The 26,340-nt window shown below is 42.5% G+C and overlaps 1 protein-coding gene and 1 long non-coding RNA gene across 3 annotated transcripts in view; one reads left to right on the plus strand and one right to left on the minus strand.

Annotated features, from left to right (window-relative positions):
• Positions 1–26,340, minus strand: part of LOC120989773 — a 27,049-nt gene continuing 709 nt past the window's right edge. The window contains exons 2-3 of the long non-coding RNA XR_005776319.1: positions 5,709–5,711; positions 1–11 (exon numbers count right to left, since the gene is read on the minus strand). This is a non-coding gene — a long non-coding RNA (uncharacterized LOC120989773). The remainder of the gene's footprint in view (positions 12–5,708; positions 5,712–26,340) is intronic.
• The window catches only part of PIGY (phosphatidylinositol glycan anchor biosynthesis class Y), a 2,548-nt gene continuing 1,712 nt past the window's right edge, over positions 25,505–26,340 (plus strand). The window contains exon 1 of one of the 2 annotated variants that reach the window (XM_040418088.1): positions 25,505–25,594. The gene's annotated coding sequence lies outside the window, so the exon portion shown is untranslated. Of the gene's footprint in view, positions 25,595–25,660; positions 25,804–26,340 lie in introns of those variants that run through there. The other variant, XM_040418087.1, reaches the window with a different exon arrangement.

Genomic DNA, 26,340 nt, shown 5'->3' on the forward strand with positions numbered 1-26,340 from the left:
GGAGTTACTGTCTCTTTGTGTGCAAGTGGATGAGGTGAGTATATGCAATGGGCGGCCGAGCCACAGGGCCCTCTATGTCGCGTCCCAGGTGTAGGAACAGCCGAGTGGTATAGGGTGGCCTAAAATGTCCCTTTATATGAGGTGTGAGTGTCACGGTGCTCCTACCTGTATACGGCTGGACCAAAGGCGTTGACTCCGAAGCAAACAAATAGTGGGAATAGTTGAGGGATAAAAGAATAACTTGAGTCCAGATCTTGAGATGCAGTTCCAACTTTGCCTTGGTCCCAGCAGGCTTTAGCATTAAGACTCTGGCAGGCAAACTCATCACTGCTACATTTGTTGCTCTCTGGCTCTGCTGTACTATCAGGCTGGCTGTATAACTTTGCTTCTTCTTTATGCTGCACAACACTTAGTAGTCTGACTCTATGTTTGGCAAGGAAATACTCCCCCTGGCTCCTGAGGCTTCAAGCTTTGGCCTCCATGTCCAGCAGAGCTAAGGGTGCTCTGGATGGCTTGGCTTGGGCATGTTCAGGAGAGACGTGCCCAGCACACCCTCCCTTGGCAGGGGGTAAGCTGGAACTGACTCTCACTAATCCACACCCTTCATGCAGGAAGTGGGACTGGCCCACTCCTCCACCGAGGGGGTATAGAATGGAATGGAAAGCTCCATTCTACCTAACTATAGCTCTGCCGTATTTGCTGCCACCTGCTGGTAAACCAGGCAAATTGCATTTAAACACAACAGTTGCAAACATTAGAAATGCACAGTGTAGTGGACCTGAAATAAATACACAAGATGACATGATATTAGCACATTAGAGATAGTAGCGGCGTGAAGAAGTGGTAATGCCACTCTGGGGCGTTACATATACACTGCTCGTTACCATGGTTATGACCACCCTGTAATCCTCTCTGGTGACCAGGACTGTGGAAACTCACATAGGCTGGTGCTTTCTCCTATAGTGTGCAAGCAGGGCCACCACTGATGGTTTACAGGGTGGTCGTAACCATGGGAAAAAGCAGTGTATAATGTGATGGAAAAATGAATCCAGACAGCAAAGGAATTGAAGTTGAATAGGTCTCGATTCGTCATGGCCGCCGCACGGACATTGCCCGTGCATTAGGGACCGCAAATTGCAGTCCCCAATGCACGGAACGACCGCACAAAGGCCGTGTGCATGAGGCCTAAGGCTGAGTTCACATGTATTTTAAGCATCTGTTATGCACATGTTGCCTTCGTTTTAGCCATTTCTGTCTACGATCCGTTATTTTAGACTGCAAAATTTGTAGGAATTTTTTCCCTCTAAAATAACGGATCACAGACGGAAATGGCTAAAAAGGATGCAACACGTGCATAACTGAGCATAACGGATGCTTAAAATACAGAAGAACGGAAAGCTAAACGGTGATGTGAACCTGGCCTAACAGGCACTCCAGCACTAAGATCCCGTTGGAGATTGCCACTACTTAAAAAAAAATCTGGATTATTGGATTTCATTCACACTTGACATAAGTGCAGGAATTCATCAAGATTAGTATTTGAAAAGAAAAAGTTATCAGGAAGGTAATGTCCCCTTTAACTCTGATGTTGACATCACCATGGCAACTGCAGTAAACAGACAGCTGTTGGTCGGCTTGAATCTAAAAATCATCAGTTGGCTCCTTGGGAGATGAAACTGATTTTATGGTTAGTGATGAATTTCGGAGACACCCGGAGGAGCTGCTTTTACGCCCACTGCTCACGGTGGGATTTCTGGGGTAAGATACTGAGATATATCTAACTGTTATATTCAGGTGCGGGATATCTCTGTATAACACTGGTGTGTTTTTAGTAAGCTACAATAAATACAATAAAACAGGGAAAGATGTTTAGCGTTTTCCCTAAATTTGAACGGTTTATTATGTGTCTAGGGAAAATAGGACTTTTGGTCAGGTCTACAACACTTGTGGTGAAGTTACCTAAAGAACGGTGAAGTATAAAGAATGGGAGACACTGCCGATGATTGCATTAGGGCCTTATTCGCACAGTCAGTGTTTGGTCAGTGATTTCCATCAGTGATTTTGAGCCAAAACCAAGTGCGGGTCCAAAACACAGAACAGGCGCAGATCTTTCCCTTCTACCTTATGTCTGTGTAGGATCCACTCCTGGTTTTGGCTCACAATCACTGATGGAAATCACTGACCACAGAAATCACTGACTGTGTGAATGAAGACTTAAAATGTGAAAATTCTTGGCGTCTTTAAACTCATCTCATGTAGTTGCCTGTAAGTTAGGTTCTTCATATGCATTGCGGCTTTAGGCCTCATGCACACGACCGTTGTTATAGGCATTTATATTGCCGGCGCCCGTTCCGCAAATTGCGGAAGGCAACACGGGCGGCTTCCGTTTTTTGCGGATCCGCGGTTTGAGGACCGCAAAAAACGGCACGGATGTGTGCATGAGGCCTTAACTTGTGAAACCAGCTTTTTTGGATTGAACACAGTCATAAAAAATATCGGAAAAACCCTCCCAAAAAGGGTAATTTTTTATTCAGATAGTTGGTTGGGCTGGTATGAGTTAATTTGCATTCTCCCCTCCAAGCCTTAGGGTGCCTGTACACAGGTGTAAGGTAAGGTGCAGAAAATCAGCACAAATTTCTGTACGGATTTCTGTGCGCTTCTGCAACAAAAACCACATGAGCAGAGCGGGCGCGATATCCGCCAGGTGCCTTCTGTTTTAAACTGCAGGCACCTGGGACTAATGTAATCGTAATGACCAAGAATAAAAATAATTGGTCAGTTTTAATGCATAGGAAACGGTGTTAAAAAAAACTAATATAAATGTTACAGAATTGTTTATTTTTTTACAATTCCACCCCATTTGAAATTTGTTTCCGCTTCCCATTCACATTGTATGCAACTATAAATGGCGCGATTAGAAAGTACATCTTGGGGGCGTGGCCTGGACGTCTACAGAGATGGCGGCGTGATCCCTGAGCTCCGCTGCTCCTGCTTCTAACTCGGGGCAAATTCGCTTACAGCGGCGCGTCACATGGGGAAAAAGTTACCCCTAAAGAAGCCCACTACCCACCCGTCCTCCTCCCGAGGGGAAAGAACCCTGGATACTTACCTTACCCGCGGCTCCCAGCTCCTGTCTTCCCAGAGCGGCCTTCTCCAGCGACTCGTCACAGATGCCATTACAGTGCCGGCGGCTCCCGCCTTCTCTACCACGGCAGGTGAGCGCAGCAGCTTGATAGCAGGGGAATCCTCTCTTTGCCCCCTGGCTGTAGACTTTGTGCCGGTTCGGCCCACCGATACCCCTAGCCTGAGCCTGGAGTCCCCTGGCTCCCAGTTTATAAGCACCAATATGCCGCCCAAAACGGCTCCTAAGCAGGCCAGACAGCCTGCGGCTACGCCGGCACGCCGCCGAGAATGGGGAGACAGCCCTGATATTGAGGCGGACACAGCTTATGTCCCTTTACACCCCCCTGAAGAAATAAATGTTTGGAGCCAACGTACAGCTTCTGGGGATGAGAATGGGGATGATCTCCCTTGTGCTTCCCAAGATATGAAATCTCTGCAGCAAGCATTGCAGCAGATGCCCACAAAAGAGGATTTTAAAGTAATGGTGGCTGGGGTGCATGATGCCTTTAAAGCAGAAATTTCCTCTTTAAGAGTGGACTTTCAACAAGTGTCTGCTCGTGTAGATCAAATTGAAACGGAGCATGATGACACCAGAAGATATGTGTCTAAGCTACAGTCTATTATAGCCACTCAATCCCAAGCTATTAAAGAGAATACTAATCATCTGGAAGATCTGGACAACAGAGGACGCCGTAATAATATACGGGTTAGGGGTTTGCTGGAATCGGAATCTGATGAGGACTTGGACATTATATTGAACGAACTGTTTAATCTGATTTTGGCGCCCCAAACACTGCTGGCCATTAAACTTGATAGGGCTCACAGAGCGCTTCGGCCGAAAAACACTACGTCACAACCACGAGATGTGATCTGTTGCCTACATGACTTCCGCCTGAAAGAATCCATTATGGCCAAAGCTTGCGTCTTACGTGCGATCTCTTTCAAAGGCTCAAGTGTTCACCTATACCAGGACTTATCTTGGCTGACCCTACAGAAAAGGAGAAACCTTCAACCTCTCTTAGCATGTCTGAAAGATCTCAAAATCCCATACCGTTGGGGCTTTCCCTTTGCTTTAATTGCTACAAAGAATGGCAAATCCTCAGTTTTGCGCACACACGCGGACTTATCCCGTTTTTGTTCCTCTTTGGGCCTTAACACTCCGGTCCTTGATAATTGGGAGATCCCGGACCCTCCCTCAGCTCCTGCCCCATCATGGCACACAGTCCAGCGGAAAAGAAATCGACCTCCATCCCAAACGGGAGCATCTGGATCTCCCCTTCGTGACGCGCCTCCTTGAAAGTTTATTTTTGAGGGATTGACCCCCTCTGAGGCCTTCAGATAACTGTTCTGAGCAGCAGCTCTAAGAGTTAGTGCAATTGTTTTTTATTGCATTGTTTATCTCTCTTTTTGACCTGTTTTGTCTCAGGTATTCCCTGAGCTATCGTTCTTGCCTCGCCTGTTATGGCGTCCAGTCAGGTCCCTACCGACGGGACTCTATTTGTTGCCCTCTCTCTTTCCCTCACTCTAGATTTTGAGGTGGGACAGACGTGGGCTTTATTTTTCATTTTTGCTCACGTTATATTGAGTCTTGACTGGGTGGTCACACCCATTGTTCAGAATTATATATCATGTTCTTTGTCGTATATGTTGTCCTTTGTCTTCCCTTCTTCCCTTATGTCTCTTCCCCCTAGGTTCCTTAATGATGTTATACTGAGACGAGTTTCAGTATATGGAGGAGGATGCTCACTGCAGGGTCCCTCTCTGGTCATTGGCAAGTATTGTTACAACACGTACACTCATGATTAAGTGCATTTCCTTGAACGTTAAAGGTCTCAACTCTAATGCAAAACGACGTCTAGCTCTCACTGAATGTAAATCTCAAAAGGCAGACGTTGTTTTTCTGCAGGAGACGCATTTTGACAGAGAGGGCTCCTTTAAGTTTGCGGCCCGATCCTATCCACGAATATATTCAGCCAGTGCTGACACAAAAGGAAATATTATGTGGTCAGACCACGCGCCAATCTCTGTCACGTTTAATCCAAGGGGTGCTCGTCCTAGGGTATGCCACTGGCGGCTTAATGAATCTCTACTAACTAAATTGCCGACTAGGCAGGAGTTAGGAAGTTCCTTGGAGGAATACTTTGCTTTTAATCAGCCCTCGGCCCCATCTGTAGCTATATTGTGGGAAGCGCATAAGGCCGCAAGTGTATTAGTGTAAGGACTACATTGAAAAGAGATTATAATCTCCGTTATAATAACACCCTTTCCCAGTTCAAACAGTTGGAAGCCCGTCTGGGGTCTCATCGCTCCTGTCATTTGCTACGGCGTATAGTACTCCTCCGTGTTCGGTTGCGTGAAATGGCTTTTGAAAAAACTGGTAAACTCCTACTGTATTCGCGACAACGGTTTTACATGTGGGGGAATAAATCACACACTATTTTAGCCCGTCAGCTGCGGGAGTCAACCGCGACTACTACCCCAATGTCCCTGAGAACGAGCAATGGAGACATGGTGTACGACCCCAAAGCGATACTCGACCAATTTCAGAAATACTATGCTTCTTTATACTCCCTTACACCACAGACACCCTCCGACCCAGTTGATCGCCAGACACTATTTAACTCTTTCTTGGCTCAAAGTAGTATACCCAAACTATCATCAGAAGCAGGGTCTGCGCTTAATGCCCAGATCACGACTGAGGAAATTCAAGGTGTAATTTCCCAGTTACCTAATGGCAAATCGCCTGGGCCGGATGGGTTACCCTATTCTTACTACAAGACTTTTTCATCTCTTCTAAATACCCCATCTGTGTACGCTTTTTAACTCATTCTTACAAGGTACAGCTATACCAGAAACCATGCTTCATTCCCATATAACTCTTATTCCGAAACCGGGAAGAGACCCCCTAGATTGCGCAAATTACCGCCCTATTGCTCTTCTAAACTCTGATCTAAAAATATTCACCAAGCTGTTGGCGGACCGGTTGGCGTATTGGCTCCCCCAATTGATACACTCAGATCAGGTTGGCTTTGTGAGAGGCCGTCAGGGTGGAGATAACACGAGAAGACTTATCAATCTAATAGATATTGTCAATAGACAGCATCAACAGGCATTACTATTGAGCCTAGACGCTGAAAAAGCGTTTGATCGCTTAAGCTGGCCGTTTATGTTTTCCACCCTGCAGGCTTTTGGATTCTCTGGTCCCTTTCTCTCAGCCCTCCATTCATTATATAGCCATCCTACAGCGACAATTAAATTACCATATGCAAACTCAGCTCCTTTCTCGATTAAAAACGGCACCAGGCAGGGATGTCCGCTTTCCCCTCTCTTGTTTGTGCTTTGCATTGAACCCTTAGCCGCAGCAGTCAGGTCCCACCCGGACATCCATGGAATCATGGTTAACCAAGTTGAATATAAAATATCATTATTCGCAGATGATGTTCTACTTACTTTATCAGACCTACATATTACTTTGCCCAACTTATTTGGTTTGTTAACACTATATAGTCGGCTTTTCAGATATAAGATTAACTCCTCGAAAACAGAAGCCCTTCCCTTGAATTTGCCGGCAGCCGTCCTAGCTACGTTACAATCTAACTATCGTTTTCGTTGGCAAGATGCTGCCTTGCGCTATTTAGGTGTGAATCTGGCGGCAACGTATTCTTCTATATATTCCCATAATTTCCCTGCCCTTTTTCAAGAACTTAAGCGTCAAATGGCTAAATGGATGTCTCTTCCCATATCCATGTTCGGCCGCATAGCGGCAGTTAAAATGTCTATTTTGCCAAAACTACTCTACTTATTTGAGACCCTCCCGGTACATGTACCAAGGACGGAACTACGAGCATTGCAGGCTGGTATATTTAAATTCATATGGAATGGGAAGAGGCATAGGATAGCTAGTAGTACCCTTATGGCCCTGAAATCTCAAGGGGGATTGGCAGTTCCAGACATTACCAAATATTATTGGGCCACACATCTTATACGGTTACCGGCATGGTCTAAACTCTATGCTTATTCCAGGTGGATGGAAATTGAAAAATTGTGGATTGCTCCGATACATCCTAACTCTTTGTTGTGGTCCCCAATTCCCCAAGTTCAATTACCAGAATTGTTAGGACCAATGCTACATACATACAAAATATGGCAATATTGTAAACACCGTTTCTCTCTGGTTTCCGAGAAATCCTCCATGACATATTTTCTGTTTACACCACTTTTCAATGTTGGGTCAAAAGTCTCCTTTTTTAAACCTTGGTTTTCCAAAAAAATGTTTAGGTTTGCAGATATGATTCATTATAGAACGCTACAACTACTTTCATTTAATGAACTTAGAAGTTCTAGGTCACTTACTGAAGTTACTAGATATCAGTACTTGCAAATCCAGCATTTGTTTACTACATTGTTTCATTCAAAACAGGTATCTGTCCCCACGTCCTTTGAGAAGACGTGTAAGCTCTCGGAGTCTACTAAGGGTCTTGTATCTGAAATATATGTGCTCCTCTCCTCCCCGGCCTCTCCTGCATCTATCCGTCATTCATACATGTCTAAGTGGGAATCGCTCTTACACCGTTCTATTTCAGTAGATGATTGGAAGATAATTTGGCAGAGAGCTGCGATGACATCAACCTGTGCTATTCACAGAGAGAACACTTACAAAATAATGATGTTCTGGTACCACACTCCGCAGTTATTGCATAAGTTTAATCCTGATATTTCGGATTGCTGTTGGAGATGCAACACGGAGTAGGGTTCACATATTCATATCTTCTGGGAATGCCAGATTCTAACCCCATTCTGGATTATGGTACAAGAAGTTCTATACAGCTTGTTTGAAGTAAGGTTCCCCTTAGACCCTTACATATATTTGCTGAATATTCCACACATACCTTTAAAGAAGCACCTATTAAAGTTAATGCTATACATCTTGACTGCGGCTAGGCGTTTGCTAGCAAGATTTTGGAAGAGGACAGATTGCCCATCACGGGCTGAACTCATAAATAGTGTATTAGAAGTCAGACGCCTCGAACATATGTCGGCTACATTGCTTGCCTCGGTGGATAAATTTGACCGAGTTTGGAAGCAATGGGACATGGTGTTTGATGTCTCAAACTGACTGAGTCTACACCTTACCCCACCCATCCTAACCCTAATGTGTCAAGTCTTGTCATTCCCCTTTGTATGTCCAAATCTTTCTTGCAGTAAATTTTGTATAACTCTGCATAGTTAGTGCGAATATAGATACTTTGTTACTTTAGTAGCCTATAGGCTCTTATTACAGTAATACTCATCCATGACTATTGTGTATGTATTTTCTCAGACTTATTCAATGTAAAGATATATGTATATAAAAATATGATGTATGCTATTTTTCTGCTCAAATGCCGTTAGTTAAATCTTTGTATCATGAATAATGTACTCTAAAGTCATGCTTTTTTTTTTTTATGTACATGTTTATTCTTGGAAAAATCGTCAATAAAAAGACAATTGATAAAAAAAAAAAAAGTACATCTTGTAGTGCAAAAGACAAGCCCTGTTACGGCTATATGTGAATAAAAAATATAAATATGCTTGATACTTTTATTACCCAAATTGCCCAAATTGCAGTTGCAGAGATATCTTAATGAATATGCTAATTCGGGTCTCGGTGCACGATTTGGAAATACTTTTTATACTTCTTTTTGCAACCCTTTAAGAATCTCCATTGGGCTGAGACTACATGTACATTTTTTATGTGACGACATCAACAAACTCACAGAAAATGACAGAATGTTGGAAATGAGTGAGTATCAGAAGTTGCAGTTGTTCAGTTCACTTAGCAAATGAAAGGTGAGGTGTGACAAGTTACAATGGACATCGGGGTCACTCGTTGTTTTATACAAGATTGAGACACGGGGTCCATCCTGATAGACAGTATGTGTTAAAGAGTCCAACAACTGCTCCAATATTTATGTCATGTTTTCTTTTTAATTCAGACACAATCTTCAGTCTCCACAGTCTTCACAGAGAACCTTCTCACGGACCAGAGGATAGGATAAGTGTTGCCTTTATGTTGTGTATATAGGACAGGTATAATCTTTATAGTTAGTCTGTATATAGGGTAAGTGTATATAGCGTATGAATAAGGTGTAGTGTATTAGTGTGTATATAGGATAACCGTAGTGTATATAGCGCATGTGTGTAGGATAAGTGTAATCTATATAGTGTCTGTATATAGTGTAGTGTATATAGTGTATGTATATGGTAACTATAATAAATGTAGTGTATATATAGGGTAAGTATTGTCTATAAAGTTTCTATATATGGTAAATGTAGTCTATACAGTATGTACAAAGGGGAAGTGTAGTCTACATAGTGTGTGTGTGTGTGTATATAAGGTAAGTGTAGTCTACATAGTGTGTATGCAGGATAAGTGAATCTTTATAGTGTTTGTGCATAAGGTAAGTGTAGTGTATATATTGTATTATACGGTAAGTGCAACGATTTTAGTGTATGTGTAGGTTAAGTGTAGTCTATGTAGTGTGTATATAGGATTGGTGTAATCTATAATGTGTCTGTATACTGGATAAGGCTAGTGTATATAGAGTATGTGTAGTTAATATAGTGTGTACACACGGTAAGTGTAGCGAATAGAGTATATTTGTAATGTAAGTGTAGTCTACATAATGTGTACATAGGATAGGTGTAATTTATATAGTGTGCTTATAGGATAAGCGTAATATATTTAATGTCTGCATATAAGGTAAGTGTAGTATATTTAGCGTTTATATAGAATAAGCAATCTATATAGTGTCTGCATATAGGATAAATGTAGTGTATATAGTTTATATATAGGGTAAGTGTACTGTATATAGCATATATATAGTGTAGTCTATGTAGTGTGTATATATAGGATAACTGTAGTCTTTAAGTTTTATATATAAGATAAGTGTAATCTTTATAGTTAGTCTGTATATTGGGTATGTGTAGAGTATATAGTATATGTATAGTATATATAGTGTTTTTATAGGCTAAGTGTTGTGTAATTTATACAGTGCCTGTATATTGGCTAAGTGTAATATATATATTGTATGTATATGGTATATGTAGTCTATATGGTGTGTATATACGGTAAGTGTAGTGCATATAGTGTGCATATATGATAGTTATTCTATATAGTGTCTGTATATAGGGTAAGTGTAGTGTATATATGTAGGGTAAATGTAATGTATATATTGTATGTATAGAATAAGTGTAATTTATATAGGTTTAGTATATTGGGTAAGTTTAGTGTATATAGTGTATGCATATGATATGTCTCATCAATGCAGTGTGTATATACGGTAAGTGTAGTGCATTTAGTGTGTATATATATATATAGGATAATTAATCTATATATTGCCTGTATATAGGGTAAGTGTAGTATATATAGTGTATGTATAGTGTATATAGTGTGTGTTTAGGGTAAGTGTAGTGTATATAGTGAATGTGTAAGGTAAGTGTACTCTACATAGTGTGTACATAGGATAGGTATATTCTATATAGTGTGCTTATAGGATAAGCGTAATCTATTTAATGTCTGTATATAAGGTAAGTGTAGTATATATAGTGTTTATATAGGATAAACAATTTATATAGTGTCTGCATATAGGATAAACATAGTGTATATAGTTTATGTATAGGTTAAGTGTATTGTATATAGTATATCTGCATAGTGTAGTCTATGTAGTATGTATATAGCATAAATGTAGTATTTATGTTTTGTATATATGATAAGTGTAATCTTTATAACTAGTCTGTATATTAGGTATGTGTAGAGTATATAGTAAATGTATAGTGTATATAGTGTTTGTACAGGGTAAGTGTTGTTTAATTTATATATTATCTGTATATATAGTATGTGTAGTATATATATATATACATATTATATGTGGGGTAAGTGCAATGTATATATTGTATGTATAGGATATGTGTAATTTATATAGTTTCTGTATATGGGGTAAGTTTAGTGCATATAGTGTATGTATATGATGTGTAGTCATTATAGCATTACATATGGTAAGTGTAGTGTATATAGTGTGTATATAGGATAATTCATCTATAAAGTGCCTGTATATAGGGTAAGTGTAGTATATAGAGTGTTTGTATAGTGTGTCTATAGGATAAGTGTAGTGTATATAGTGAATGTGTAAGGTAAGTGTAGTCTACATAGTGTGTACATAGGATAGGTGTAATCTATATAGTGTGCTTATAGGATAAGCGTAATATATTTAATGTCTGCAAAAAAGGTAAGTGTAGTGTATGTAGCGTGTATATAGGATAAGCAATCTATATAGTGTGCTTATAGGATAAGCGTAATATATTTAATGTCTGCAAAAAAGGTAAGTGTAGTGTATATAGCGTGTATATAGGATAAGCAATCTATATAGTGTCAGCATATAGGATTAATGTACTGTATATAGCATATGTATAGTGTAGTCTATGTAGTGTGTATATAAGTGTAATCTTTATAGAGTTAGTCTGTATATTGATTATGTGTAGAGTATATAGCGTATATATAGTGTATGTAGTGCTTGTATAGGGTAAGTGCTGTCAATATTGTGTGTATAAGGTTTGTGTCACACTTCCTGCGTGATATCCATAAAATGTTACACAGTAATAGGAGAAAAGTTCTGTTCTAAATTTTACATTTTAGAAAAATCAAAGCTTGGCCTCCGCCACATAATGCACCAAAAACAAAAAAGCTTTTCTTCTGCAGTGACTGACTATACAAACATTGCATGGTGTACCAGTTGCAATCAATATTGTTATAACATTACATGGGTTGAATTCTATTTCATATATTAAATTCACATCTGTTTTGTTAGCCCTTTTGCAGTGCTTAATCCCTCCTTGTTTAGGTGGGTCCCTACACTAACACGTTATACATATAACAGGATATATTGAGTGTAACTGGTGTTATCACTTGCAGTGTGCTTTTACATTATTTTATATACAGTAGTCAGTTGTTATAGAGAAACACCAATATACTGCTTATCAGTTTGGCTTTTCAAATTAATAGTGCAAATCAGTGTAAATCATGTTATTAAAAAAAAAAAAGTCTTAGTGTAGGGACCTATCTGAATGAGGTTGCCTTGACGTGGCAGATGGGCTCACACAATGTCATCAGATTGTGTGCTAAGAACCTCATATTTTTAAAAGTGTGGGTGACAAGATTCTTCTGAGAGTTTTTGAGCTTCCATATCTTAAGGAATTAATCAGTTGTCCCTCTTGAAGCATAGATACGTTCATAGAGATAGATGGCATCATTTATTTTTATTAAGGCTACGCCATGAGTGGGCAGCACGGTGGCTCACTGGTTGGCACTGGTGCCTTGCAGTGCTGGGGTCCTAGGTTCGAATCTGACCAATAACAACATCTGCATGGAGTTTGTATGTTCTCCCTGTGCTTGTTGGTTTCCTCCAGTTTCCTCCTACACTCCAAAGACATACTGATAGGGAACTTAGATTGTGAGCCCCATTAAGGACAGTTGGATGCTAATGTCTGTAAAGAGCTGCGGTATATAGCAGTGCTATATAAATGCATAAAATAAATAAATAAATTAGGTCTGGACACCTTGGGAGACTTTTTGAAGAGTATGGGTTTCTACTGTAAAATACCAGAAAGGCATTTTCATTCAGACATAAGGTGCAGCAAATAATGACTGTTGGGCTCCACGTTTACCCCTATCTTATATACAGGGTGGCCCACGAAAAAGTAGCCCACCTCCAGCGATAGTATGACAAGATGAATGAGCAAGTGGATTGTTATTTTTTTAATTACCCACAAGTCACAAAAGATACTGAAAGTGGTCCCTGTTCCGGTCTATGCATCTTTGGGCACATCGGATTATGTTGGCCGATACTGCTTGCAGCTCTACAGCAGTGATGCTGCAGAAACAAAAATGTCCTGCTCTTTCCAACAAGATGGGACAACATGCCACACCTCACTGGCACGGATTCATGAACTGTTGATGTAGGAGCAAACTGTGAGCAAGGGGTTATGGCCACCACGTTCCTCAGACTTGTCCTCATGCAATTTTTATCTGTTGGGAAATTCAAAACAGAAAATGTCCGCTAACAATCCACATCCCTGGATGAACTGAAGGAAAATATCACAAACACTATCCGCAACATTACAAGTAGTATCAGCCGACATAATCCGACGTGCCCAAAAATGCATAGATATAAATGGGGACCACTTTCTGCATCGTGTGGCATGTGGGTTATTAAAAAAACAATCCACTTGCTCATTCATTTTGTCCTACTATTGCTGGAGACTGTCTACTTTTTCGTGGGCCACCCTGTATTACCCCTTCTCAACATAGAGAAGGGATACATGATGACCTTTCTATGTGTGTCATTCCTATGCAATGACCTATTTGTGTATATTCTCCTACTAGTGACATCACTGTGTGCATTATTGCTATTTTGTGACATAACTGTGTATATTATCTACAATATGTACAATAAAGTCACTTCAACTTTTACATTATCCTTGTGCATCAGGGAGACCATAATAATCATAAAATTCATGTACTGGAATTGCTGCAGAAGGTGGTCGTGATAGAGTGGGGCCCAAGTCAATTTTGCTATGAAGCCCCACGGTTACTTGCTATGCCCCTGGAATGTACATTACATATAAAGATTCTGCAAGCAGCTACATTCGGTCAGGGAGCTGTCAGAATGGCTAGAGCTGCTGCACAGATTTAGGGGGTCATTTACTATACTGAAATACTCCTAAATTAGGCTTATTTCAGGTGCAGATGGCGGGTCAATGCTTAGTTGCTGTTTTAGGCGTAGAAAGTGGATGCGCTGAAGTAAGGCTACATTCACACGTCCGTGGTGTGTTGCGGACCCGCAAATTGCGGGTCCGCAACACACCAGCCCGTCACCCCCATAGAAATGCCTATTCTTGTCCGCAAGCTGCGGACAAGAATAGGACATGCTCTATCTTTTTGCGGAGCTGCGGACCCAAAATCGGGGCCGCGCTCCGCAATTGCGGCTGCAGACAGCACACTGTTTGCTGTCCGCATCCATTCCGTCCCCATAGAGAATGAATAGGTCCGCACCCTTTCCGCAAAATTGCGGAAAGGATGCGGACGTGTGAATGGAGCCTTATGCAGAGGCATGCGCCTCTTCATAACTTCGGCGGATACCCCGCTAGCTACAGGCTTTTATTATGACCGGCATCTAAAACGCCGGTCCTAATAAATGTGCCCCTTAATTTCAACAGAACTTAAAGAGAACCTGTCACCTCACCACCTGGTGGCCAGGACTGTGGGAGTGCACAAAGGCCAGTGCCTTTTCCTATATTGTGTAAGCACGACCACCGCTGCTGGATTACAGGGTGGTCGTAACCATGGAAATGAGCAGTGTACAATGTGACTGAAAAATGAGCTAGCAAAGGAGGCAATATGAACACTAACAATACATTAGTAATTTCCTTGTATTAAATTTCTCTACATGATAAATGCCATTTGCTAAAGTGAGACAAGTGTTTTTGCCTAAAGAAAATGTTGTCCTCTTTTTTTATTTAGTTTTGTTTGGATAAATCAATATAAAAGTGTTTTTGTGCTTCAGGGTATTAAACATGGACATTTTTAATTTAACATATATATTGCTATATCACATTTTTAATAAGAGGAATTAATGAAATTGCTGGACCAATTGTTGGGAGGATCATGAAACCAGCCATGGAATGCCCAGTGTATAGGAGTCGAAGACACTCCTTTGTGAGTCCAGAAGACTGGAAAGCAACAAAATAGTCTCCCATTCGAAAGGCTGACCTTTCTCCCCTGGCAACTAGAGATGAGTGCATTTTATTTAAAAATTCGATTTGCCATTTCGGCAATTTTTAAAAAAAAAAAATTGGTTCGATCCGAATAAATTCCCAGCGAATTACGTTAAAAAACGGCTATTTCCTGGCTGCAGAGAGCCTTTATAGTGGTGTAGAACACTGTGCCTTGCAGTTGCACACATATGGAGTCTGCTTTGGTAGTGAAATAATACTGTGAGTGAGTATGACATGCAGATGACAGGCGTCACTCTTAGAATCACTGCACACTTCACTTATTTGGGCAGTTACAGGGCCAAATAACTCAAGTATGAACTCAGCCTTATGTCATCAATATCTGATCAGTGGTGGTCTGACATCCGGGATCCTCGCTGATCAGCTGTTTGAGAATGCAACAGACCTTCTCACAGTTTACCAATCAGAGCGCTGTACATCGTATAGAGCTGCACCTAGGCCATGTGACCAATGAATGTGATGTCACATGGCCTAGGGAAAGCTGAGAGAAAGCTGTGGCACTACTTCCTTCTCAAACAGCTGATCGGTGGGGGTCCCGGGTGTAGTGATGGACGAACATTGGCCTGGACGGTTTGCGAACGCTATCAAATGTTCGCGAACCACAAGTTCGCGGCGGGCCCCATTCACTTTAAAGGCAGGCGAAGCTGGAATACCTCACAAATAGTCCCACAACATGGACAGTGACATACCAGATGTCTTATTTGAATTTGCGATCTCCATTACAGAGGGAAACATTTTTTCTCCCCACAGCATTTAAAGGGGTTGTCCCACAGAAAATATTCTACAGTTTTCAAACCAGCACCTGGGTCTGAATACTTTTGTATTTATATGTAATTAAAAAGTTAGCAAAGCCACAGAGTTATTCAATAAAATGTGTCTGTGTAGCGTCACCTGCTGTTTGCTTTTTTTCTTATTTCTTTGACCTGCTCACTGAGATGGCCGCACATGCTCAGTTTCATCCTTCAACTGGCTCCTGAGCTGGGATAGGGAGAGCATGGACACGCCTCCTTAGCTGTGATAGGGAGAGCATGGACACGCCTCCTGAGCTGGGATAGGGAGAGCATGGACACACCTCCTGAGCTGGGATAGGGAGAGCATTATGAGCCCGTAATTTCTGATTTTGAAGGCCAACCAGGAATCCAGATTTCCACAGTGGGCTTCACTGAATATGACTTTTTAGTAATTTTTTTCAGTGACCAACTGGTAAATCTAATGGTGGAGCAGACGAACCTGTACGCCCAACAGCTCAACACCCGGGCTCCTTTTTGGCTAGGCCTGGTGGCTGGACGACTGTCAGTGCAGCCGACATGAGGACATTTTGGGGCCTCATGCTGCATATGGGCCTGGTCAAGAAACCTAGTGTCAGGCATTACTGGAGTGGGGACATCCTCTACCAGACCCCACTTTACAGTACGGCCAAATTTGCACAGGCCTATGTACCTGGAAGGGAGGTCGCGGTTGATGAGTCTCTCACTGCGTTCAAGGGGAGACTCATTTTCCGCCAGTATGTTCCCTCAAAGCGGGCGAGGTATGGCGTGAAGTTGTACAAACTTTGTGAGTACCTCAGGGTACACTTACAAGTTTCGTGTGTACGAGGGGCGAGATTCCCGTATTCAACCCCCAGAATGTCCCCCCACTCTGGGTGTTAGCGGGAAACTTGTGTGGGACCTTATGCACCCACTGCTAGATAAGGGTAACCACCTGTACGTGGATAACTTTTATACTAGTATCCCCTTGTTCCAGTCCCTCGCCGCCAGATCCACGTCCGCTTGTGGGACCGTGTGGAAAAATCAACGCGGCCTCCCTGCCCACCCCCTCCAGGTACCTATCCCCATGGGTGAGACCCGTGCCCTTACCACTGGAAACCTGTTGCTGGTCAGATATAAAGACAAGAGGGATGTCCTTGTACTATCCACAATTCATGGTAACGGCATAACCCCTGTCCCTGTGCGAGGTACTGCGGCAACGGTCCTCAAGCCCGATTGTATTGTCGACTACAATCGGTATATGGGAGGAGTTGATCTCTCTGATCAAGTCCTCAAGCCATATAATGCCATGCGCAAAAGCCGGGCATGGTGCAAGAAAGTTGCGATCTACTTGGTGCAGGTTGCCTTGTACAACTCTTTTGTGCTGTCCCGGAGCGCTGGCAACACAGGGACATTCCTTCAGTTCTATGAGGCAGTCCTCAAGGCCCTGATCTTTTCGGACCGGGAAAGAGCAGGCCGGAGTACATCGGGACCTGGAGGCGCCCGGATCGTCCCTGGCCAACACTTTCCAGGTGTGGTCACCCATACTGGAAAGAAGGGACGGACCCAAAAAAGTTGCAGAGTGTGTCACAGGAGGGGGATACGGAAGGACTCCACTACTCAATGTGACACGTGCCCCGATCATCCGGGCCTCTGCATTATTGGTTGCTTCAGGGAGTACCACACTTCCATGGAGTACTAAATTTATATCCCAATTTAGCCACTGACAATCGGATAAAAAATGGTTTTTAGACTTGAGACACTAAAACTAAAAAATAAAATTTTCTAAAATATTATTTAGTAAAACTAAAATAAATTAAAAAAAGTAGACTTATTAGGTATCGCCGCGTCCGTAATAATCTGCTCTACAAAATACCCCCCTAACCCCATAGATGAACATGGTAAAAAAAAAAAAAAAAAAAAAAAAGGAATTTCTTTTGTCACCTTACATCACAAAAATTGTAATAGCAAGCAATTAAAAAGTCATATGCCCCCCAAAATAGCGCCAATAAAACCGTCCTCTCATCCCGCAAAAAATAAGCCCCTACATAAGATAATCAGCTCAGACTATGGAGATACTAAAATGTTTTTATTTTCTTTATAAAAAGATAATATAGTGTAAATAGACATATTAGGTATCGCCGCGTCTGTAAGAATCTGCTTAATAAAAATACCCCCCAACCCCTCAGATGAACACGGTAAAAAATAAGGGTTAACAGCCAAACAAAACGTAATATTTATTACCCTCATACCGCAGTTTACAGAAGCACCCCATATGTGGTCGTAAACTGCTGTATGACCAAACGGCAGGGCGCAGAAGGAAAGGAACGCCGTATGGTTTCTGGAAGGCAAATTTTGATGGCCTTTTTTTTTTTGGCACCATGTCCCATTTGAAGCCCCCCTGATGCACCCCTAGAGTAAAAACTCCATAAAAGCGACCCCATCTAAGAAACTACACCCCTCAAGGTATCCAAAACAGATTTTACAAACGTCGTTAACCCTTTAGGTGTTCCACAAGAGTTATTGGCAAATGGAGATGAAATTTCAGAATTTCTATTTCTGGTAACCTTGCCTCACAAAAATTTAATATAGATAAACCAAAAATAATATGTACCCTAAAAATAGTCCCAACAAAACTGCCACCTTATCCCGTAGTTTCCAAAATGGGGTCACTTTTATGGAGTTTCTACTCTAGGGGTGCATCAGGGGGGCTTCAAATGGGACATGGTGTAAATAAACCAGTCCAGCAAAATCTGCCTTCCAAAAACCATACGGCGCACCTTTCCCTCTACGCCCTACCGTGTGCCCGTACAGTAGTTTACGGCCACATATGGGGTGTTCCTGCAAACTACAGAGTCGGGGCAATAAATATAGCATTTTGTTTGGCTGTTAACTCTTGCTTTGTTACTGGAAAAAATAGATTAATATGAAATTTGAGAATTAAAATTTTTGGGCAAATTTTCCATCTCCATTTGCCAATAACTCTTCTGCAACACCTAAAGGGTTAACAAAGTTTGTAAAATCAGTTTTGAATACCTTGAGGGGTGTAGTTTCTTAGATGGTGTCACTTTTATGGAGTTTCTACTCTAGGGGTGCATCAGGGGGCTTCAAATGGGACATGGTGTAAATAAACCAGTCCAGCAAAACCTGCCTTCCAAAAACCATACGGCACACCTTTCCCTCTACGCCCTACTGTGTGCCCGTACAGTAGTTTACGGCCACAGATGGGGTGTTTCTGAAAACTACAGAATCGGGGCAATAAATATAGCATTTTGTTTGGCTGTTAACCCTTGCTTTGTTACTGGAAAAAATGGATTAAAATGGAAAATTTGCAAAAAAATGCGAATTCTCAAATTTCATCTCCATTTACCTAAAGGGTTAACGACGTTTGTAAAATCAGTTTAGAACTTTGTAGTTTATAGAATGGGGTCATTTTGGGGTGGTTTCTATTATGTAAGCCTCACAAAGTGACTTCAGACCTGAACTGGTCCCTAAAAATTGGGTTTTTGAAAATTTCTGAAAAATTTCAAGATTTGCTTCTAAACTTCTAAGCCTTGTAACATCCCCAAAATATAAAATATCATTCCAAAAATGACTCAAACATGAAGTAGACATGTGGGTAATGTAAAGTAATAACTAATTTTGGAGGTATTACTATGTGTTATAGAAGTAGAGAAATTGAAACTTAGACATTTGCAATTTTTTAAAATTTTTTGGTAAATTTGGTATTTTTTTATAAATACATTTTTATAAAAATCTCAGAATGGCCTGGATAAGTCAAAGCGTTTTAAAGTTATCAGTACTTAAAGTGACACTGGTCAGATTTGCAAAAAATGGCCTGGTCCTTAACCGCCTCCGGACCGCCTAACGCAGGATCGCGTTGCGGAGGGGGCAGCCCTGCGCAGAGTCACGCATATATGCGTCATCTCGCGAGACGCGAAATTTCCTGTGAACGCGCGCGCGCGTTCGCAGGATCGGAAGGTAAGCGAGTGGATCTCCAGCCTGCCAGCGGCGATCGTTCGCTGGCAGGCTGGAGATGCGATTTTTTTTAACCCCTAACAGGTATATTAGACGCTGTTTTGAGAACAGCGTCTAATATACCTGCTACCTGGTCCTCTGGTGGTCCCTTTTGTTTGGATCGACCACCAGAGGACACAGGTAGCTCAGTAATAAGTAGCACCAAGCACCACACTACACTACACCCCCCCTGCCACTTATTAACTCCTTATTAGCCCCTGATCACCCCATATAGACTCCCTGATCACCCCCCTGTCATTGATCACCCCCTTGTAAGGCTCCATTCAGACGTCCGTATGATTTTTACGGATCCACTGATACATGGATCGGATCCGCAAAACACATACGGACGTCTGAATGGAGCCTTACAGGGGGGTGATCACCCCATATAGACTCCCTGATCACCCCCCTGTCATTGATCACCCCCCCTGTAAGGCTGCATTCAGATGTCCGTATGTTTTTTACGGATCCACGGATACATGGATCGGATCCGCAAAACACATACGGACGTCTGAATGGAGCCTTACAGGGGGGTGATCACCCCATATAGACTCCCTGATCACCCGCCTGTCATTGATCACCCCCCTGTAAGGCTGCATTCAGATGTCTGTATGTTTTTTACGGATCCACGGATACATGGATCGGATCCGCAAAACACATACGGACATCTGAATGGAGCCTTATAGGGGGGTGATCAATGACAGGGGGGTGATCACCCCATATAGACTCCCTGATCACCCCCTGTCATTGATCACCCCCCTGTCATTGATCACCCCCTTGTAAGGCTCCATTCAGACGTCCGTATGATTTTTACGGATCCACTGATACATGCAACAGATCCGCAAAACACATGCGGACGTCTGAATGGAGCCTTACAGGGGGGTGATCAATGACAGGGGGGTGATCACCTCATATAGACTCCCTGATCACCCCCCTGTCATTGATCACCCCCCTGTCATTGATCACCCCCCTGTAAGGCTGCATTCAGATGTCCGTATGTTTTTTACGGATCCACGGATACATGGATCGGATCCGCAAAACACATACGGACATCTGAATGGAGCCTTATAGGGGGGTGATCAATGACAGGGGGGTGATCACCCCATATAGACTCCCTGATCACCCCCCTGTCATTGATCACCCCCCTGTCATTGATCACCCCCTGGTAAGGCTCCATTCAGACATTTTTTTGGCCCAAGTTAGCGGAAATTTTTTTTTCTTTTCTTACAAAGTCTCATATTCCACTAACTTGTGTCAAAAAATAAAATCTCACATGAACTCCCCATACCCCTCACGGAATCCAAATGCGTAAAAATTTTTAGACATTTATATTCCAGACTTCTTCTCACGCTTTAGGGCCCCTAGAATGCCAGGGCAGTATAAATACCCCACATGTGACCCCATTTCGGAAAGAAGACACCCCAAGGTATTCGCTGATGGGCATAGTGAGTTCATGGAACTTTTTATTTTTGTCACAAGTTAGTGGAATATGAGACTTTGTAAGAAAAATAAAAAAATTTAAAAAAATCATCATTTTCCGCTAACTTGTGACAAAAAATAAAAAGTTCTATGAACTCACTATGCCCATCAGCGAATACCTTAGGGTGTCTACTTTCCGAAATGGGGTCATTTGTGGGGTGTTTGTACTGTCTGGCCATTGTAGAACCTCAGGAAACATGACAGGTGCTCAGAAAGTCAGAGCTGCTTCAAAAAGCGGAAATTCACATTTTTGTACCATAGTTTGTAAACGCTATAACTTTTACCCAAACCATTTTTTTTTTTTACCCAAACATTTTTTTTTTATCAAAGACATGTAGAACAATAAATTTTGAGAAAAATTTATATATGGATCTCGTTTTTTTTGCAAAATTTTACAACTGAAAGTGAAAAATCATTTTTTTGCAAAAAAATCGTTAAATTTCGATTAATTATAAAAAAAAGTAAAAATGTCAGCAGCAATGAAATACCACCAAATGAAAGCGTGAAAGTGAGAAGAAAAGGAGGTAAAATTCATTTGGGTGGTAAGTTGCATGACCGAGCAATAAACGGTGAAAGTAGTGGAGGTCAGAAGTGTAAAAAGTGGCCTGGTCATTAAAGGGCTTTTTTTTTTTTTGGGCTAGTTAAATTAGTTATATTGCGATATATGAAAATATAATGGTGTTACTTACTTTGATCCAGCAGTTTCTTCCAAAAACGAAGTTTTATAATATGTAAATTCGGTCTCTACCAGCAAGTAGGGCGGCTACTTGCTGGTAGCTGCTGCAGAAAACCGCCCCCTCGTCGTGTTGATTGACAGGGCCAGCCGGGATCTCCTCCTCTGGCCAGCCCTGTCGGCATTTCAAAAATCGCGCGCCTGTGTTCATTCGGCGCAGGCGCTCTGAGATGAGGAGGCTCGTCTCCTCAGCACTCCCTCAGTGCGCCTGCGCCGATGACGTCTTCTATTTCGGTGATGTCATCGGCGCAGGCGCACTGAGGGAGTTCTGAGGAGGCGAGCCTCCCCATCTCAGAGCGCCTGCGCCGAATGAACACAGGCGCGCGATTTTTGAAATGCCGACAGGGCTGGCCGGAGGAGGAGATCCCGGCTGGCCCTGTCAATCAACACGACGAGGGGGCGGTTTTCTGCAGCAGCTACCAGCAAGTAGCCGCCCTACTTGCTGGTAGAGACCTAATTTACATATTATAAAACTTTGTTTTTGGAAGAAACTGCTGGATCAAAGTAAGTAACACCATTATATTTTCATATATCGCAATATAACTAATTTAACTAGCCCAAAAAAAAAATATCACTTTAGTGGGGTGACAGAAGCCCTTTAAGGGTGTTTAAGGTAGGGGGGCTGAAGTGGTTAAAGGGATTCTGTCATCAGAAATGAGCCCTATAAGCTAAACATATGGCGATGTCCCTTGTAAAACACAGAATCCTAAAGTGAGTTTATCAAATGCCCCTGTGGCTCTATATTCATAAAAAAGCGGTTTATATCACCTGTCAATCACTTCAAAATGTATCCATGGTGAAAGGTGCCCGGCTGCAGCCATGTCGTTTAGGTGCCCAGTGCCGCCTTCTGAGCTGAAATCGCCGCCCTCCCTTTCATGCGATCCGCCTACCTCACGTCATCACTGCCTCTCTAACCACCGCTTGCTTCATCCAGATCCCGCGCATGCGCACTAGGTATATCCTGATGCGCCCGTGCGGACTACTGGCAGCGGCCTCGTATAGCGAAGTGCGCCTGCGCCGGCCGGCGCACTTCACTCTAACTTCCACTGACTGCCCTATTACAGCCCATCCCAGCCATCCAACCTCCTACAGCCTGGTTCAAAGCTCGCGGGACCTGGATGAAGCGAGCGGTGGCTAGAGAGGGAGTGATGACGTGAGGTAGGCGGATCGCATGAAAGGGAGGGTGGCGATTTCAGCTCAGAAGGCGGCGCTGGGCACCTAAACGAGATGGCTGCCGCCGGGCACCTTTCACCATGAGACGTCCCCTTGGACACATTTTGAACTGATTGACAGGTGATATAAGCTGCTTTATTAGAAATATAGAGCCACAGGGGTATTTGATAAACTCACTTTAGGATTCTGTGTTTTACAAGGGACATCGCCATATGTTTAGCTTATAGGGCTCATTTCTGATGACAGAATCCCTTTAAGGTGAATACACTGGCGATGGAGGGAAGGGGTGGGGTTTTTAAACCTCTGTGTTTTTTCCTGTCCTATCAGAGGAAGACAGGCTCAGGATCTGGTGTCATGGAGACTTCCAGGAAAGCGGATTACCGGTGAGTGTAATACTCATTTCAACAACGTAAATTCTGAAATCAGTCACTTCCAGCAGTAAGGCCTCATGCACACGACAGTATTTTTTCATGGTCCGCAAAACGGGGTTCCGTTCCGTGTCTGTTTTTTTTTCCGTGTGTCTTCCTTGATTTTTGGAGGATCACCAGACATGAAAAGTGAAAAAAAAATCTAAGTCAAGTTTGCCTTGAAAATGATAGGAAAAGAACGGACACGGATCACGGACGCGGATGACAATCTTGTGTGCCTCCGTGTTTTTTCACGGACCCATTGACTTAAATGGGTCCGCGAACCGTTGTCCGTGAAAAAAATAGGACAGGTCATATTTTTTTCACGGACTGGAAACACGGATCACGGACGCGGATGACAAACGGTGCATTTTCCGAGTTTTCAACGGACCCATTGAAAGTCAATGGGTCTGCAGAAAATCACGGAAAACGGAACACGGACACGGAACCCAACAACGGTCGTGTGCATGAGGCCTAAGGCACATTTCTAAATCACACATCTTCTGGTGTAGCATCATTAGTAAAGCATAGTTAATGAATGTGTCACTGATGATTTTTTTTACACACAGGTGAATTGACCCTTAGGGCTCAGGCACACGACCATATGTATTTTGCGGTCTGAAAAAAATATGGATGACATTCGTGTGCATTCCGTATTTTGCGGGACGGAACAGCTGGCCCCTAATAGAACAGGCAATAATGCCGATCGTGGTAATTAAATGCTTTAGATGCCGTGACCAAGTGAGGTCACAGCATCTAAATGCGCAAAAACCCAGAAGCTCGCGCTTCCGGGCTTGCTACCAATGTCCCATTTTGCCAAAGTGGGCAACAGTAGTTGCGTTGAATTCTTTCAGCCTCGCTGACGAGGCTGAAAGTATTCATGCTGCAATTCTTATTTTGGCCACCAGATGGCAGGCCAGGATAAGAAATGAGCAAAATAGAGTTTCAATGTCAAATTTAAAATCCCTGATAGAACAAAATAAAAAATTCATAAACATTATTTATAGGCTCATATAAGACCATCAAAATGATCACAAAAAATAAAAAAAATGTTAAAAAATATATAAAAAAATATAAAAGTTTAAATCACCCACTTCCATATTATTAAAAAATAAATACCTAAATAACAATAAATATAAACATCATGGGTATCATCGCAACCAAAAACGCCCATACTATTAAAATATAAAAAAAAAATCCAATATGGCGAATGGCGTAATGGAAAAAAGGGTCAAAATGCCTGTTTCGCCATTTTTTCATAGTTTCTCTTGCCCAGAAAAATGTAATAAAATGTGATCAAAAAGTCAGGCACACTCCAAAATGGTATCAATAAAACTACAGATTGTTCCGCAAACAATGAACCCCTAAACAGCTGAGTAGACATAAGCATAAAAAAGTTATGGTGGTCAAAGTTTAAATTTATTTTTACACTATTTAGACATAAAAAACCTACACATATGGGGTATCGTTGTAATTGTACTGACTTGGAGAGAATGAAGGGCATGGGTCAGTTTTGCCGTAAACAAAACTCTGTGGGAACAAAACCTGTAAAATGGTGGAGGAATTGCGTTTTTTTGTTTTTTTTTTCCAATTCCACTCCATTTGGAATTTTTTTTTACCGCTTCCCACTACAGGTTATGCCATAAATAATGGTAGCATTAGAAAGTACAACCTGTCCCTCAAAAAATAAGCCCTCATACAGTTACGGCTCATGGAAAATAGGGAAGAATAATGAAAACGCAAAAATAAAAAACCTCTGGTATCCTAAAGGTTAAAAGAAACTTATACAGCGAGTCCCCCTAGTGGTGGCTGCGAGGTATGCTACCCTATCTGTGAAGGGGGAGGGGTAGACTAGCTGGCATGAGATGAATTCAAGAAAATAGAAGAACGCAAGGCAAAGGAGCAAATCCAGTCTGGCGGGGAGAAGGCCATTTATTTTCAAAGTCTTGTCAGCTGCAGTAAAACCTGCCTGTCACTGTCGGACGTTTTGTTGTTAATAAAGTTATTGCAGACGGAAGGTACCATTCAGCTGTTGTTACGGGGGTGGGGGAGACCGGATGTGACCTAGAAGCAGCAGAGGCTTGTGGGTAAGGGGCTGATGGTTGTGTCCTTGGAGCTGGTGGATCATGCTAGGGGCTGCGTGTAGGGGAGTCGCTCGGAGCTGGTTGTCAGCTGTCAGACGGAGGAGCCTGCACACGGCTGCAGCCTGCCGAGCGCAGGAGGTGACGGGCAGCACGGGGTTCGATCGCTCGGTGCTGCAGTTCCTGGTCTGCCCCCTCTCCAGGAAGGCTCTCAGGTAGTCCGCTAGGTACAGGTCAGGAGATGTGATCACTGTGTGCCGCAGACCTCTAGTTCCTATGATTACTGAGGGGTCCCAGTGATTGCTGCCCTATTTCAGTGGTGGCGACCCTATGGCACTCAGAGCCCTCTCTGTGGGCACCTGCACCCTGGAAAAAGTCTATAGCCATTTCCTGCCATCCATCAGCGCTCGGCTGCTCTTCTAACTCCCATAGAAGTGAATGGAGCATTCTGGGAGTTGTAGTTTGTGAACAGCTGATCCCTGCTCTATAGGCTAACTAAAACTTTTTTTTTTTTTTTGTTACAGGTTTTCATGATTTTCACGTTTTTGGCACTGCTTAAAGGGGTATTCTGACTGTTTCCGGAGCTTCCATAGAAATAAATGGAGCAGCTGCGGGCATGTGCGACCAGCTCTCCTGCTGATTTCAGTGGGGCTGTAGGTGGTAGGACCCCCACCAATCTGATAATTATCCCCTATCCTGTGTATAGGAGAACACTTGAAACAACAGGAATACCCCTTTAAAGGGAATCTGTA

This window comes from Bufo bufo, chromosome 2 (genome assembly GCF_905171765.1).
Source record: "Bufo bufo chromosome 2, aBufBuf1.1, whole genome shotgun sequence".
NCBI classification, from domain to species: domain Eukaryota; kingdom Metazoa; phylum Chordata; class Amphibia; order Anura; family Bufonidae; genus Bufo; species Bufo bufo.